We start from the raw sequence: 16042 nt of genomic DNA, 5'->3' as shown, positions 1-16042 counted from the left end.
TGCTGAGATGTATTTGGTCAACCACTGCTGTATGGATCTCCCTGTGAGTATTTTTTTTTAAACACTGGAGTTTCCTATGAAACACCCAGAGGATTAGATTGTGTTGCCTCTGAAGAGACCAGTTTGTCCAACAATTGAAGTAATGACACATAAATGTGGGACATTAGTAAGAAAATATTGATCGTCGTTGGCTACTCCTTAGCATTTTCCTCACCTGGTGATCTGGATATAAAATGAAATACAGGTTAATTCAAATGTTCCTTTTGCTTCCTTGTTGCTTAGTATCTATGGGGGTCTGATTGTGCACACCATTACTCCTCATTGCAGGATATTTAAATCCCGGGCTTCATTTGCAAGTTCGAATGACTACATTAGCCACCCTAGTCCGAAATAGGGTGGCTCGTGTAGACATAGCCTAAGTGAAGTTCATTCAGTTTCAATCAGTGAGATAATTAAAACCAATATAATATTTCTAAGCCATAAGTCCTGTTCATACTGAGCTGTGATCCAACTAAGTCATGATAGTCTCCTAGGTTACACCCACCAACTTCTATTTAGAATTGCATCTTTGCTGCCATATTTTATTTTTGCAGCAATAAACCTGGTAAGAAGGATAAGGCATTCTGTCACCTCTTGTATGATGGGTGACAAATTGATAATTCTTGGCCCTGGATGAGTTACAAATGTCTGTTCCTAGAAGATGACTAGCCTGGAAGTGGTAAACTATTGTTTCTGGAAAATTTCACAGTTGGTGTTTGCTATTTCTCAATATGCTGTTAGCAGACTGTGAAAAGCTTAGTGTTAGACTGCAGGCTACTTCTATTTGTAATAAAGCTGAGCATAGCCAATCCACTCTTCTGTCATCATAAATACTAGAATGGGAGAAAGGGCTGGGGAAAGTAGCTATAGCTGGCTCTTTTTATTGCATTATAATCTCTTCTTCCATCTCTAGTTATGTTTTCACATACTTACAAGTGTTTCTCTGTACATTCAATAGAAGAATGGAGACAATCTTGTTCTCTCATTGTAGTATCTAGTAAGGATAAGAGCAATTATTTCTGGATAGTCTATTGCTTTTACCAGTATCTATGGAGAAAGGCAGATATATAGGGTGATCTTTGATAAATTAAGGAAGTTAAGAAAGGAATGTAATTTTTCTTCATTCCAGCTTTTTAAGCCTTTTCCCCCTCCAAGAGGTACTTTTTCTCTTCTATATCTGCTTCAGCAGTTCAGTTCAGGATTAGATTTGGAACAAATATGAGTATCTAGAGACTTCTTCTACCACGTTGTCTTTCAAAACATATAGAAAAGAATAAAGGTGCCACTGAGCAAAACACCATCTAATGTCTTATTTTAGGATAAATAAATAAATAAATAAAATAAAACAGTGCATGGTCCTGTAGCACCTTAGGTTAGCATCTATACAGAAATTCTGTTATTTTGAAATAAATTAAAATAACGGACAGCTTATTTTGACTTCTGTAAACCTCATTCCACGAGGAATAACACTTATTCCGAAATAGCAGCAATGGCATGTCCATTCTACTGCTATTCTGAAATAGCTATTTTGAAATAGCTCCTCCCCAGGGCCATTCAAAGTAGTTACTCCTCAGTTCCGCCTGGGGCTTTAAATCAAGGTAGCACATCCGTATTAGGGAAGCCTGCGTCAGATAATTTTGAGGCTTCTCTGTAGTGTAGATAGGCTATTTAGAAATAAGGTATTGTGGAGTATTTCTTCCAGAATAGCTTATTTTGAAATAGATGTGTAGTTTAGACGTACCCTTAGAGACTAACCAGAGATTACAGATGGTATTGTGAGCTTTCATGAAAACAACCCACTTCTTTGATCCAAAGAAGTGGGTTGTGCCCACAAAAGTTCACGATACCATCTATAATCTCTGGTTAGTCACTAAGGGTGTTATCTAGACTACAGGGTTTTTTCGAAAAAAGTGGCCTTTTTTTGAAGAAACTTCACCTGCATCTAGACAGCAGTGGCGTTCTTTTGAAAGTAAATAGAAAGAATGTGGCAGTTTTTTCGATCGCGGTAAACCTCATTTTATAAGGAATAATGCTTTTTTTTCAAAAGTGCTCTTTCGAAAAAAGGCGTTATTGAATGCTAACTGCTTTTTCGAAAGAGAGTGTCTGGACTTTCAAAAAAGCGGCTCGCTTTTTCAAAAAATCTGCTTGCAGTCTAGATGCTCTTTTTCGAAACAGGCTTTTTCGAAAGATTCTTTTGAAAAAGCCTCTTTCGAAAGATGCTTGTAGTCTAGACATAGCCTAAGGTGCTACAGGACCATTTGCTGATTTAAAAAAAAAATTAGTTACAGTTTAACACGGCTACCCCTCTGAGTTATTTTAAGGTAGCAGTACTTATGAAAGTGTATTCTGAGTGCTGAAGACAGAGAGCCCCAACCTGCAAAAATTAGATTCACATTTCAAACATGGCAAAATTAGAGGAATTTTATTCCAGGATCGTGAATTGTTCTGATATACTGTAACAGACTCAGGCTAGAGGAGAGTAGTCCATTTGGATTCCAGGAGGTGAGCAGTTATTAGCCCACCCACATCTAAAGGTCCTCCCCCAAGCCTTTGGGAGGATCCACAGAGCCCAGAACACCAAATGATTACTGGAGACAAATAAAGAGAAAACAGGGATGGGTGTGGAAGTGATAGGGTGAAAACGAGGGATCCGGATGGGGACACTGAACATCCCTGAGCAACCCCAGAGAGCACTCACTGCCGCTCGAAGGTCTCAAGAGAGCCAGCAGATGCCACCCAGTGGAACTCTGCCTAGATGTATGAATGGATGCATGAGCGGAAATAGGTTTCACAGTCTGCAGGTCCTCGAGGAGAGTAGTGGAGAGGAAATATATTAGCCCCAGGTTAAATTGTCCTCGGTTCCCAGGATAGAATAACAGTGCCGATCCAGAACTGGAAGGAACCTGATAGAATCAGAGCAATTGATTAAAACACCTGTAACGAATTAAGAGATGTCTAGACTCAAGGGAGACATACTCATTAGAACACCTGGAGGTGAATTAAGAACCAGTTGAATTGGTTTAAAAAGACTTCCCTTTCATTTGCTCAATGTGTGGGGAAGGAGCTGATGAATGAGAGCGTCTAGAAGAAGAAAGTATATGCAGATTCCAGGAGGAAGAATTTCCAGTAAGGAAGGTGCTGTGAGATTTACAGGATCTTTCGAGAAAACCTGCCGTTTTTGAAAGAACCATGTCTAGACTGCGGTTTTATTTTCGAAATGGCGCTTTTTTGAAAAAGCGCCATTATGCATTTATGCAAATGAAGTGAGGGATCTCAGTTCTGTACCTTGTATGGGGGAGACCAGGAGATCTGGCCCACCAAGACAGGATGGTGAGAAGCTCCAAAGAACAAGATGGCAAGCATGAGTGGTTTTGTCAGCACACAGGGAAGCAGCCCCCAACTGGTCTTCTGTGACTGTACCCCATCACACAGAATTTAATCAATTGAAGAGTATTCTCAAAAATGTTTTATGGTTCTTTGGGACAGTGTAAATGTTCTGGCCTACTGGAGTTGGCCATGCAATACACCCACATATAACAGAAATATGATTTGGAAGCTAAATATAGGGAAATCCAGGCTCATATAATGCACAACAGTATATTCAGGAATATGGCCCTAGTTTGTTCCCAGGGCTCAGACCTCAAAACCGCTCTGATGCCTTCCCAATCTGTGCAGCTCTGGAAGTCATTACTTCTACAAAGAATAATTTATTTCTAGCTTGCTAGAGGTGGTATTAGTTGGTTCAGAGTCTGGTAAAATGGGCAAAGCTTGTGACTGAGTGAATCAAAATCTTTAAATGGCTTTACATTGACTTTTGTTGTAAACTTTCAGATGAGAATGGGAAAATCAAATATCTAATTTATTGTAAGCTTTGGCAGAATTTTCCTTCCTCCTGTGTTGTGAAGTGTACATACTCTGCAATGGTTGCCCACTTGCCTGTTGCCCTCCTTCTCAGAAGTGATTGTGTTTCATTGATATATTACTTGCTAGTAAAGCATTTTGGAGTCTTGAGATCAAAGGGCTGTAAATGTAAGGGTTTGGTATTAATTGTCACATCTTTAATAAACATTGGATTTTACATGTAAGAACATGATTATATCTTTTATGTATACCATCTGAAACATTAGACTTTCATCCTTTCTCTCTAATGGTGAACAGATGGGTATGCAAGTTTTATGTGTTCTCAACCCTGAGAATTGAGATATTAATATAGTATATAAATCACCAGAATATGTGTGCTCATTCCTCTGGTGCTGATAGCCTAGGAATTGTAGGTAAATACTCAGATTGCTTAGAGAATTATCTCCAGAAAAATATTGCTAATCTTGGCAAATATGAATTTTATTAACTTGAGATTGAAATGCGCCTTGAAATACATGGATTAGTTGTTTGTGGAATTAAAGTGGAAGAATGACTTGCATTACTTTATATATCACAGTAATAGTTCTATGCCTATTGTATGAGACAGGTGGTTTTTTTTTTTCCTTTTCAAAATGTAATTAAGCCACACTGCCAGCAAACAGTTTTTACTTTGACTCACAGTATTAGACTCTGTGTCGGAGAAGGCAAAGTAGAGGAACACCATGCAACAATGTGGCTAAAAGGGTATATAATGTGGCATTGTATCCCCATTCACAGCTGCCACTGAGCAGCCACAGTGAGAACCAGCCAATGGAAATTTTATTGGCAGAATGATTCCAGCAGAAATAGAAAGGAGCCAAGAGAAAAGATGCTGTTGCTTTCCAACCAAATTTCTGCCATCAATCAGCATAGCTGGAAGTAAGCAGGTCTTCCCAAGAGTTTTTGGTTCCCTCTCCACCTCAAACACCTCTCACCAGAAAGAATGGTTTTCTTGATTTCAAAAATAAGGTTTGCTTGAGTAAAGATTAATTAAAAATTGAGTAGAGACTTCAAAATTTGGCCTAGTTACAAGGATCTAGTAATGTCCAGATCATTTTGTGCAAGTTTGTCCTTCCTATGTACTTCATGAAGAACAACACAAATGCTGATATTGCAAGATAAACATTCTATCCCTTCATTTATAACAAAAAAATATACACAGGGAAATTCCAAAATGTACATCCATATCTGGCTATATTCCAGACTGCATTTCCAGGTCCATCCCATTCTAGCAGCTCTCAGGTTTTGCAAATGCTACAAGCCCTTGCAAACTTGCACTTTTGGCCATATATGTATTGATTTCATGGTTTCTTCAAGACATTCAAATTCTAAAGAGGTTCAAGACACCCAGCGCTGACACTATTCATCCTATTTCACAAAGCAGGAGTCTGCTTTATATATAAAACTGGAAGCTGACATTACTGGCTACTTTTCTACATAAACCAAGGATTGAACAGACTTGAGCACTGAACTCTTTTCTAGAGATAATGCCGTCCATCTTGAGTGAAACATAATGGCAGACAGTAAGGAGAAGCTTGCTTTACTATTTGTGGTAATGTTCCAGTCCGTTGGTAAAATGGAGTCTCTAGACCTGTTAACCTGGCATGATTTTTGAGTATTAGATTTACAATAGACATGACATGATCTTCAAAGAAATATCACCAAATACTTAAAGATTCTTGGGTGAAAGTAGGGATGTGAATGGGTACCAGGACATGTTTACCGGGTAATGATTGATCAGCGCCTGGAAGCATCCCCAATGCTGGGGCTAGAAGCTGCCAGTGGCGGCAGCCCAGTCCCCGCATGAGGCTGGAAGCAGGAATCCCACAGGCTGGGAGATGCTCCAGCTGTGCTGGAGCCATCCCCTGCCCGGGATCCTGCTTAGTCGGTTAACCAGTTATATATTAGGTTAACTCTAGATGAAAGGTACTTCAAAATACAAACTATGTATTATCTTTTATTTAATTACTAGATTATCTAGATTCACTGCACATGTAATATTAAACAAAATACTTTTGCTCTGCAGATAACATCATGCTTTGCCCTGAATGTATACATTCTGGAGCTTTTGTGCACAATTATTTGATAAGACCAGTTTTAGTGCAGAGATTGGGATATTGGACATTTAATTTTTATAAGTTACTTTTGCACTTGTTAATTTTAATGAAATCCTTTTGTTTTGCCTCAAGCAAACTTTGTATGAACTATTATTTTAAGCACATGCATAGTGTAAAACATTTGTGTTTGTCCCTCGAGTAAAGAGACGATGGTAATTAAAACTGAAAGTCATGAGCTGTTACAGTCAAAAATATTTCATCTACTGCATTTTTGGGGGATAGTGTAACTTTTGACTTTTGGACATAATCTTATTCTCATTCAAGTGAAGGGGGCACTTCATATTGTGTTCCAGCTGCTTATATTGTATATACAGTAGTGATTGGTGGCTCTGCTTCAAAATTATTTATAGCATTTTGAACTACTAAAGCCCACTGATCTTGATTCTTCTCCATTATAGCCCATTATCTGAATTCCGTGGAAGATATTTTATAGGCCAAAGTGACTCATAATGGAAGACAACATACATGAATTACTTCTCTCTTGTCCCTGTGCACATTCATCATATCTTGTCATCGTGGCCAAGGAAATAATTTTCTTTATGGAAGAACCTTAGTTAGGTTAAGACTCACGTCTTTACAGAGAATAAGCACTCTTTATAAAACAAAAAACAACCAACAACAAAACCTGTTTCTTTCCACGTCTGCTGTGAGAGCTCCTCATTGCACTTGATAAATGTGAACAATATGTTTTATTTGTAATTTTACTCCAGCCTCTCTCAGTGCTGTCCCTGGCTGAGTGTCAGAACCTTTGAGTGGGGGACAAAGAATGTTTGTGGTTTAACCCTGCACCTGCTATCCCTAGACGGTGCCAGATTACATTTTGTGCAGTACCACTAACTTCAGTGAGGCATCATGAAATGTATGTCAGCTTTGAATTTTACTATACAATGTCTTTATTTAAAGACGCTGAACTGACATCTCTGAAGACTGTTTTTCTGTTTATTCAGCAAATATGTAAGGCACATGCACATTTTTCTACATTGCCCCATCAGCATGCCTCTTTTCTGACACAGAGGATCAGGAGAGAGGAGAGAGCAGTTCAGCCTCCCTTCCCTTCTTCAGTTCTGTCCTTGGTGATTGTGCTTGAGACTGCATATTGAAACAAAAAAATTGCAGTTAGTTGCCATTGTGTGTATGTTTGCTCATTGGAAATTGGACTTGAGATGCTTTCCACATACATCACTGAATAGTTATCAGAGGGCAACTATCTTTAGTCACTATCAACTTGAGTTGCAGTCTTACTTGGTGACTTTGAATGGATCTGTTTCATTAGTAGACTTCTGACCCAACTGGCTCTTTGCCCTCCCCATTTGTCTTCCAAACCTAATCTTAAAGAGATATATTGAATTAATAAGGGTGCATGCAGGAGTCCCAACAGGTATTTAAATATGAAATACGTTGCAACACTGAACATCTAAGTGTGGTTTATGTGTTTTACATAAAGTGACATCTTATGCATCACATGTTTTTAATCTGTGTGTGGCCAAAAACAACGTTTTGTGAAAAAAATGAATTTCTGAGTTGCAGCATGCTCAGAACAAAATGAAAACCAAATGTGTATGTAAAATTTTTGGGAAAATTTTGTTTGTGCAACTTACTGATCTATGCACAAAAACTGTTGCAACAGATGTCATTGGCATTAACAGTTCTCCTGCTTGTGATTCTAGGAAGGTTAATAGGTTTTATCTGGCTGACAGTGCAATGTAATCTTGAATATGCATAATCTTTTGGAATATTAGGGAACAGAAGAGTCTGCACTGACTAAAAATATCTTGAGAATGCCCTCTAGTGTTAAACTAGTTTTGAAAGCTACATTTAGTGAGGGAAAACTGTTGGGTGTTAGGAAATAATAACAATCAAAAGTCAAATAATAAGAGAGTTACAAAAATAAGACACAGAAAAATGTATTACAAATCACTGTTAATACGAAGAAATTGAAAGTTGTGATATTGAAGTAGCTGGTTCAGATGAATTAAGCCTCATAAAATTTTTGACTAGGAACTGTTTGGTACTGTGCTTGAATCCAGAGATTGGGCTGCAATGGGAAAGAAAAGGAAAGTGAGCCATTCCCTACATAATGAATAGGTCCTATGAATATAATTGAAGAAAAGTTTGACTACATTGGTTATGTAGTATGGTATAATGTATCACAGAAAATTGTGCAGAAATCTGTCACTTGGCAAATATCAGAGGATATGTCTACACAGCAAAGTTATTTCAAAATAACAGCCATTATTTCAAAATAACTACTAGCGCCTACGCAAGCCAACCGCTATTTTGAAATTAATTTGAAATAGCGGAGGGCTTATTTCAAATTTGGTAAACCACATTCCACGAGGAATAGCGCGTATTGTGAAATTGCTATTTCGAAATAATCGCAGTGTAGACTGGAAATGGGGGCTATTTCGAAAGGGGGCTCCCAGCCCTTCCCAGGGTGCCCTGCTGGCCACTCTGGCCCCAACCAGGGAAACTCCTCTCCTCCCCCTCACCCCAGAGCCCTTAAAGGGATAGAGTCTGGCCACAGTGTCTGTGCCAGCTCCAGGCCTGCCAGCCCAGAGCCAGTATTCGCTGCCCCTGACCCAGTGGCCCCAGCATGAGCCAGGCAGCCAGTGCCAGCCAGCCCTCCACCGCTCTTCGGGCCCAGTCCCTGAGCTCCCAGGAGCCTGCCAGTGGCTGAAGAACGTGAGCGCCTTCCAGATCCAGTGCGGAAATCATGGATCTGATTGAGGTTTGGGGGGAATCCTCCAACATCCATGATCTCTGCACTAGACAGAGGAACGTGGCCGTCTATAGGTGGATGGCTGCCAGCGTGGCCACCAAAGGCCACATCTGAACCCAGGAGCAGGTTTGGATGAAAATTAAGGAGCTGCGGCAGGCCTATGCCAGGGCCACAGGGGGCAACTCCCAACCAGGGACAGACCCAGAGAGCTGCCCCTATTTTGACGCCCTGGACCGCATCCTGGGGGGTGGGATGGTCTGTGCTCCTGAGGTGGTCATCGACCCTGGGGCAGAGGGCCCTGACCAGAGCACGGAGGAGGAGGAGGGCCAGGAGCCTCAGGAGCCTGGTTGGAGTGCGCCGTGCAGCCACGACCCCTGAGCCGTCCCAGCGGATCTGTTGCCAGTGTCATCTGGAGAGGCAACAACATGTAAGTGCCATCACTGTCCCCTTATGCGGGAGAGGGAGACCAGGAACCGCACACATGGGCCTTGCCGACCACGGATCACTCAGCAACCTCTGCACGTGCGAGCATGTGCCATGCCACCCCTGGGCACGTGACCCCAGCTGGCTGCCACACAGGGGCCTTGGCCTGTTAGCCACATGCGTGTGTGAAGAGACATGACATGCTCCTGACTCCGGGGTGGGACACAGCAGGACTCCTTCCCTCCACAAGCCCCCTCTACACAGAGGCAGGGGACATCTCCTCCCCTCCCCGCCTCTCCCCCCACACTATATACTGCACTGGGGCATGGATGCAGTCCTGGGGCAGCTCCCACACCCTGCAATAGCAGGACATCCTGAACTTGGCCTCTGTGCAAGCACATCGGCTCTGATGGTGTGGAGAACTGTCGTCCTTGCCTTGCAGAGGGGAACTGGGCTTCACCCACTGTGTCCCCAAGGATAACTGACCACTTCTCTTGTTTCTCCACAGCTGCAGCAGCTGCAAGTGCAGGGCGCATCACACCTCCTGGGACATCATCCCGCACCCGAGGACTCCGCAGCCCCACCCGTGCAGTGGAGGGGTACCAGCAGGAGCACCTGGGGGCACTGCGAGCCCTGCACTACACCCTCAACTACTGGGTGCAGGAAGATCTGCAGCTCCGGTGGGAGCAGCTTGTCCAGGGCTGTGCCGTCTGCGAGCACCTGTAGACTATGGTGCAGAGTGTGCTGCCTGCTGCCTCTCCAGCCCCTGCTGCCTCCCCAGCTACCGCTCCTCCTCCCACTCCTTCTCCCCCTCCCACTACTTTCTCTCCACCCTCCCTACACGACCAGGGATGCCACGGCTCCCGCACCCACGGTTCTGGGAGACAGTTGGGCTGGCGAGACCCCCAACCCTGAGCTTCTCCTCCCCCTTCCTCCCCTTGCCTCCCCCTGCCATCTCCCTCCTTCCAGGTTTCCCTCTCCCCTCTCCCACCCTCCTTCGTCCCCTCTCCCACCTTCTTTCCCTAGTCTCACCTCAGTTTTATTCCTCCCCCCAACCCCAGTTTTGTTCAATTAAGAGACTTTGTTGTAATGAACACATGTCTTTTATTGTACAGCAGGAAGGGGGGTTAGGAAGGGGTAAGTGGAAGGATGTGAGGGAGGAATGAGCCACAAGCCCCAGTGGGGCACACCAGGGAGACTGTTACTGCCTGCAGATTGCGCTGCCAGGCTCACAGCAACATATCCAGAAGCACCAGAGTGCCCAGGGGCGGCCCCGGTTCCATGCTGCAGAGTGCTGTGGTGTCCTGAGTGAGGGCAACCAGTGCATGTAGAGAAAATATGCTTTGCTGTCCCTCAGTGAGGTAAGCAAGCAAGCAGGGAAACCTGAGAACTGGCTATCCGGGGGGGGGAGGGTCCCTTTAAGCACAGGCCTCAGATAGCCTCAGGCAGCAGCCACACAAGGTAACTCCTGACCTGATGCCCTGCCAGAACCAGTTCTGGCTGGCCTTAAATGCGATTCAGCATCCAATCAGTGTGGACGTGCTATTTCGAAATAGCAAAATGCTATTTTGAATTGCATTTTGTGTCTCGACATGTTATTTTGAAATAATGCTGTAGTGTAGACATACCCAGAGTTATCAATCATTAGAGATCCATCATTGAAGTGTGGTGTTGCTGCTGCTATAAACTAAAGACAGGCATCCCTTCTTCTTTGCAACATAAAAAACCCTCATTATTACCTGCCATGTTGCAATCTACCATCAAACAGAAAGCAGAAGTGTTGTATCCTTTCTTTGTGTGGTAATAAATGCCAGACATCTTATCTGAAGTTGCTTCTGTAGACTCAATGCTTTGTACTCTATGCTCCTTGCTCCTGCCTATTCCTCAATTCTGTATAATCACTAAATCAGCTAAGTTTGCTGAAAGTCAATAAGCAGTTTGATGGAAAGAGTTCTGGAGAGGATATGTGCTTGGAAGGAGTTCTGCAGTACAGACCCTGAAGGAACTTATGAGGAGTGACTTTGTCATTCTCCTTCAACTAATTATCTGAAATACCAGGACGAAACCAGCCTTCATCTCAGGCACTGGTCACCCCTATAACAATGTTCAGGACTTATTATACATGTTCAAGATAATTGCATGCCTTATCAGCTTGACCCTTAAGAGCTGAATGAAAAGTGGTTTGTTTGTCACTGTAATGATTCAGCAGTGAAGGAGAAGCCTGCAGAGACTGAGCCCTCCAACAAAATATACAGAGTATTTTGGGAACTTCAAAAATCATTTCAGTGCAATCCCATGTTGCTGTACCATGGAATGGTATGAGCATGCTGCTAATTAGTGCTCTTCAAAAGGAAATGTCTCTCACTCAGCATGTAGTCAGCCTATGGAATGCACTGCAGCGGAAGTTCATTGAATAAAGTGGTAGATGTGGATGAAAAAGGTTATAGCAATAGCAGATTATTAGCTATACATACTTTTTGCCAACAAAATACTTCCACCCCCTATGAGCAGCTTTGCATTGTCTTCAGGAGAGCATGCCTGCTGACAAAGAGCTGTTCACACTGCGACTTACCATAGCAAACCTTTTGTTAGGTGTGGGGGGGAGGGGAAAGGAGGCTTTATTAAGCACCTATGAATGACAAAAGTTTTGTTTTCAAGAGCCAGTGTAGATGAGGACTTAAAAATAAGTAAAGGGGGAGAGGAGAATTATGAAAAGCTCACAGAAGGAGTGGATTAAGGGGTTTTTTGTTTTTTTTAGTACTACATCTGATTCAGTGCTTTTTTGGCATTTCTCTTTTCCTGAAGGCTTTCAGAAGATCCTGTGACAGATTTACAAGAAAGATAAGTAGTCCAATAACTGAGTCACCCACAAGAGAAAGATGATTATAATTAACATTTATATAGTGCATTTTATCCCAACAGTTCCCAAGGCTCTGTACAAACAGACATAGCACCACTGAAGTGCAGCCATCTTGGGGGAGACAGCAGAAGCCAATTGGTATACTGCCTTCTTAAGGGAAGAAAAATTCTAGCAAAGAAATGGGAAGAAAGCCCTACTCTTAGAAAATATCAAGAGATTGTCAACATTGACACAGAAAAGACAGAATCTCATTTTATATATCCATTTACAACCCCCCCTTCCTGCCTCAAACATTATGAAACAACTGTACATAAGTACGTAATTATGTGGGTTAGGCCTCAACTGGAGTATTGTGTCCAGTTCTGGAAAGATGTGGTGCAATATGTGGCACAATTAGAGAAGGTCCAGAGAAGAGCAACAAAAATGATTAAAGGTCTAGATCATAGGTCTAGACCTATGGGGCAAGACTGAAAGAATTGAGTTTGTTTAGTCTGGAAAAAGAAGACTGAGAGGGGACATAACAGCTTTCACATACTTAAAAGGCTGTTACAAAGAAGAGGGAGAGAAAAATTATTTTCCTTAATCTTCGATGATAGGACAAGAAGCGATGGGCTTAAATTGCGGCAAGAGAGGCTTAGTTTGGACACTAGGAAAAACTTTCTAACTGTCAGGGTGGTTAAACACTGGAATAAATTGCCAAGGGAGGTTGTGGAATCTCCATCACTGGAGATTTTTAAAAGCTGGTTAGACAGACATCTGCCAGGGATGATCTAGATGAGGGATCGGCAACTTTTCTGAAGTGGCGTGCCAAGGTTTAACCCTCCTTCCCTGGTCCACGCTCTCCTGAGCAGCGGGGGAGGAGCGGCTCTCTCCACTACGTGCCCCGATTGGTCTCCTGCCATGAGCTCCTCTCTGGTTTTTCTTGTGGGGAGGGGAGGAGCAGTGCGCATGCACTTCCCCACAAGCTGGATCTGGCAAAGAGCCTTGGGGCTTCCCCTCCACCCCCGCAGGAAGCTGGCGCAGGCTCCAATCTTGCGGGGCGACGAAATGCTGGATCACCAGCATGGGTTCCCTGTTGTGTGTGTGGAGGGGGAAGAATGAGGGGAATCTGTTCATTGCGCATGCCACTGAAAATAATCTTGCGTGCCACTTATGGCGCGCATGCTGTATGTTGCCAACCCCTGATCTAGATGGTGCTTGGCCCTACCATGAATGAAGGGGACTGGACATGACCTCTTAAGGTCTATTTTAGTTGTAGACTTCTATAATTCTATATCGAATTACTCCCTTTTATCTAACTCAGAATAATGAAGAGCTGAGTCAGCTGCTAGAATATGGTTTGCTGGAATATTGAAGGATGATGGATAAATTAGTTTAGATCAGGGGTGGTCCCTTGCTCTGGCACTGACTCTGGGGCTGCAGCTACAGGTGCCAGTTTTCCAAAGCTCAACTCCTGGCTCCACCTTCTCCTCCAAGAATATTGCACTCTCATTCCTTCCCTCCCCCACAGAGCCTCCTGAGTGCCATGAAAAGAGCTGATTGCAGTGGGCAGGAGGCGCGGGGAAGGAAGAGGAGGCAGTAATCAATGGGGCTGATGGTGGGCAAAAAATACTAGAGACGGGAAAGGAGGCACCTGAAGGGAACTGACAAATTACTATAGCTCTTTGGCAATGTCTGTTGGTACACTGCGGCTCCTTTTCAGGCTAAGGTTGGCCACACCTGGTTTAGATAATATGAAAACCATCTTGAACTTTAGCCTAACTCTCAACAATAATCTTTATGTACATTTAAAAAAGTTTAATGCTTCCCAGATTGCCCATTACTTATGTAAGTAAGTGAACTTTTAAGTACTTAATTGTCAACTCCGTCTAGGGCTTAAGACTGGGAGTTAGGGGAACTTCAGTTAACTCATAATATGAGTTTGACTTTTCTCATGTGGAATACTTATCCTACCTTTTTAATGCACTGTCTAATAGTATCCGAATGCCAAATCTTACCTTAACCTTCTTGCTTCTCGTATGTTAGTAAGATGAAGCATGTAGTTTGTGGAGTTGAAAGCAAATCTAAGGCACTTTAGTTTCATTATTGTTCCACATGAATTGATAGATAGTCCAGTTCTTTTATTTCTGTGAATTGAATCGTGCTGATTCTGCTGAAATATATAGCCATAGAGATACATGTTGTCTGCAGAACACAGAGCTGCATGTTTAACTTCCCATCACTGCTGTAAACAGTGGCCAATAACATGTACAGATTTGTGTGAAAGAAAGGGAAAGGCAGAGGGTGTTTTGGTGACAAAAATGTTTCCTGCAAAAGGAAGATACAAAATCATACAAAGTATGTGCTAAATGGGTAATGCTTACCGCTTCTGGTTAACCAGTAACTGGCGGGGACTTAAGCAGCTCTCCACCTTCCCCAGGCAAGGGACTGCTCCAGCCCCACAGGGGGCCTGCAATAGTCTGCAGAGAGCTCGGATACCCCAAAGAGCAGATTTGTCCACGGGGAGTCTGGGCCCATTGCAGACAGTGGCTGCTCAGGCAGGGACTAGGAACCGGGAGCATGTAGCTCCCCAGCTCCATGGGATAGGGGGCTGCTCGTGCTTGGCTGGAGTGGTTCCCAATCCAGATCCTGCATTAGTCGGTTATCCAGTTTAATATTAGTTAAACCTAATGCTTCAACTAACTGATTTTACTGTTTAAGCTAACTGATTAACTGGGATTTTACATCCCTAGAATGGACAGCTTAGACACACAGGACCGTATCAGAGGAACTGTAGTATGTCAGAGAAAACCTAAGTGAGTGTATCTTTTTACCTTATGATCCACAGCATGTATGTTATACCTACTTGGCCTCCTTTTAGACACTTGCATGTAGTTACTAAACTGTAACAGCATCTATTATAAGCACTTCTACAGAAGACAAGGAGGAAATGAAACAGGAGCCAGCTAATCAGAGTGACTAGCTGCAGGAATGATCAGAGGGAGAAGGCAGTATGGCCAAGAAGAAGTCCAGATAGCTGAGCAGCAGGTACAAAAGAGAAGGGAACCAAGTGATGGAGAAATGTGCAGGGATTGAGGAGTAGGGGAAGAGGAGTTGGCAGCAGAGAAGCATGTGAGGAGCAGAAGATTAAATGAAGAGCAAGAATATAATTATTTTTTCTGTGAAAGGATAAAACACATTGCATTAGATAATTACAGTATATAATGTTTTAATATTGGTTTTCTTATAATAAATCACTACAATTGGCCAGTGGAGTGTCATGAGTGTGAAAAGGAGGACAGACTGCAAGGCAAATTGATGCTGTCTACCCCTGTTTCTGCAGCATTATAGAGAGCACATTGCAAAATTTAATATTAGTAGTAGCTTCCCTTAAGATACTAACCATCACCTAAAAGGCCTTTGGTCCCCTTTTATAACAGTTTAAATTAGAATGTGTTTCAGAGAGGATTTTCCCATAATTATATATTTAGATTTAAAAAAGTAAAAGGCAAGATACTGCTGAGCATCCGGTTCTGTTTTCTCTGCTTACAGTGCATTACTACAACTAAAGATCTGGATTGAAGTTTCAAGAATTCTCTGCTATTAACAATACGGTTTTCCCCCTTTCATGTTTAATCCCTCAAAACAACATTTGTATACTTTATTCCAGTAATCAGATGAGCGGCTGCATATAGGAGTGGTATCAGTGCTGCTCTTTTGTGGATTATTTTACCAACCGGTGTTGAGAAATGCCCAGTCCACAACTCTGAAGCCAACGTGTATCACCGTTGTGTCTCACCCACATTTCATCTGCTGCAGGCATCTGTTCTTAATGTTCATACTTCTTCTGAAAGATGCTCCAGCCTCCAGGATCTGAATTTTCCCGAAGTGCACAGTGTGAGAGTGTTTGCATCCAGGTATTTTAGTTTGGCTCTATCTGTAATAGTAACTTCCAGTTTGCTACTTTATCTGAACTGTAGTGTGATGGGACTGAGGAAAGAGTTC

General features: G+C 42.7%; 1 protein-coding gene across 1 annotated transcript in view; it reads left to right on the top strand.

Moving 5' to 3' along the window:
- ABI3BP (ABI family member 3 binding protein) overlaps positions 1-16042 on the top strand; it is a 323405-nt gene that overhangs the window by 24431 nt on the left and 282932 nt on the right. The gene's annotated exons all lie outside the window — the stretch shown is intronic.

Source organism: Pelodiscus sinensis, chromosome 1, assembly GCF_049634645.1.
Source record: "Pelodiscus sinensis isolate JC-2024 chromosome 1, ASM4963464v1, whole genome shotgun sequence".
Taxonomy (NCBI): Eukaryota; Metazoa; Chordata; order Testudines; family Trionychidae; genus Pelodiscus; species Pelodiscus sinensis.
The sequence above is the reverse complement of the archived record's forward strand: the minus strand, read 5'-3'. Positions and strand labels throughout refer to the sequence as shown.